A 2,240-nucleotide genomic window follows, 5' to 3' on the forward strand; every position below is an offset into this window, starting at 1 on the left:
CAACAACTCAATTAACTATTTGTACATGAGTCCATATCATTGAGAAGATTCAAACCTGGCTGATGGCCATTGATTATCCTTGATCCATGATGGAGATTTAAACTTGACAACAATTCCATTGGCAGTAATGAATTTTGTATGCTCATGCATTTATGCATGCATATAGCCGATTTAAGTGAAATTTTCAAGCTAGATTGAGTAATAGAGCAATCGAGAATTCAGTTGAGCCTCGAATGAAAGCAATGGAGTGGTAGAAGGTGTTCTATGTGTTGTAAAGTGAATTCTTAGAGAATTTAAAGCCTTTTGTCAATCCATAAAAGCAGTGAGTCACTCTGAGCTTGTTCTCTCTCTCTCTCTCTCTCTCTCTCTCTCAGTTTAGTTGTGTCTCTTAAATTTTTTTTTGGTGTTATAAGGGTTTGCTCAAGGGTTTGAGTGAAAATTTGAAACCTTAGCTGTCATAAGTTTGCAGAAAGTGGGGTTTGAGAAGAGGAATTATAATTCTCTTGTATTATATGCAATCAATTGTATTTTGTAAAGTCTGTTGAAACCCTAGTAAAATGTGAGCACATCTCAACCTAAACCTTAGAGGTAATAGAAAGAGAGGGAAGCCAACTAAGACCTAATCGAACAATTGGCTAGTTCAAGATCATGACCAAGACAAGCACAAGTTCATAATCCAAGCTTAGAAAGATTGAAGATATTTAGAAGGGCCTTGGAGATGCTTGGACCCCAGACCGCTGATACAACTATTTTGAATACCACTATAATAGAATTTTCAAACATAGACCAATTTTTAATCCCTCGAGACTTAACTTAGGGACTGGGTTCTCCCTATTGTGTTTGAAAATGTTGAATTGATGAGCTTCTTGGCTAAAAATTATATGCCAAAAAGGAGACCATTTGCAATGCAATTTGTGAGGATTTCCAAATGATTGATATGGACTATATTTGTCAACCCTTTGCTTTAGATACAAGTGTTGACTTAAAGCTTGATTTAGATACCATAAAGAAAGAGTGGCAAAGATTGGAGAGTGACTAAAAAAGAAAATGGTTTCCTCATCATAGGCCAAAACTAGATGGAAAGTGACAATTGTTTTATGAAGCTGACACCCCTCCTTTCAATGTGAAGTTGTTCAAGGATTTTTTTGAGATGAATTACTACTCATTGTGTCAGGCATTGGGCACAAATACCTCTACCAATATGTCAACTATTCTTATGGTTTTAATTGCTAACATTAAAAGTCATGATGCACAATCATTTGATTATGATTAATTCTCGGTTGATGAGATAAATAAAGGTTTGACCTCTATAAAAGGAGATGATAAGATAATAGGTTTTATACATTACTCATTACTCATGTATTTGATATTGTATAAAGGATGGGAGAATAACCTATGGAAATAATCTTTTGTTTTGAATCCATATGATGAGGATGATAATTTGTATGCCATTCCAATGTGGACAACCATGTGGGATTTTAGATGTGATCGAGCTCATTTTCTATTCTTTGAGGAGCTTTTTGTCAAGCAACTTTACATGGAATTTGGCCACTCTTGTGACTATAGATTGTCCACCACTATTATGAAAATTTTGAGGCCTCAGGTCCATGAGAACAAAGTTTCAATTGATCATAATTGGGGTGAATTTTATGCATTTGACTACTGAACCATGATTAGGGTTTATGGTTTTGAAGGAGTTCTAAAATTGTTACCAAAAATAGTACTAGACAGGCTTGCATACTTGGAAATAGTAAGACATATGGCAGAGTCCAACCACATACACCTTAAGGGTCATGGTTAACAATCATTTTTACCTGCCACATTACAATTTTGTGATTTTGGGGTTAGAACCTTTGAAGGGTATTCTCTCTTGGAAGAGAGGATCAAATATTACAGATTGCTAGTGAATAAGCCAAGAAGAGGAATTGATCTTGGGCATGTTATTAGTAAGCTTAGGATTGGTCAAGGTTTGGAATTATATTTTCACAAATTTGATTTACAAGATCATTTAATTAGGAACATTGACAATGAGAATCATAGAGAAAGAAGGGCTGCAATATTTGACAAGATTATGGTAGCTAAAAGGTGGAAAATGAGAAGAAACTCTTCTTACAAAGGAGCCTCTATAGGCCAAGAGGATGATGAGATTAATAGACTATAAATTATGTTCTAGCATGAATACGAGCTTATAACAAATGTACTATCTCATGTATTTAGGTCACCTATTGATGCACCAAGGG

This window comes from Cryptomeria japonica, chromosome 10 (assembly GCF_030272615.1).
Source record: "Cryptomeria japonica chromosome 10, Sugi_1.0, whole genome shotgun sequence".
NCBI lineage: Eukaryota > Viridiplantae > Streptophyta > Pinopsida > Cupressales > Cupressaceae > Cryptomeria > Cryptomeria japonica.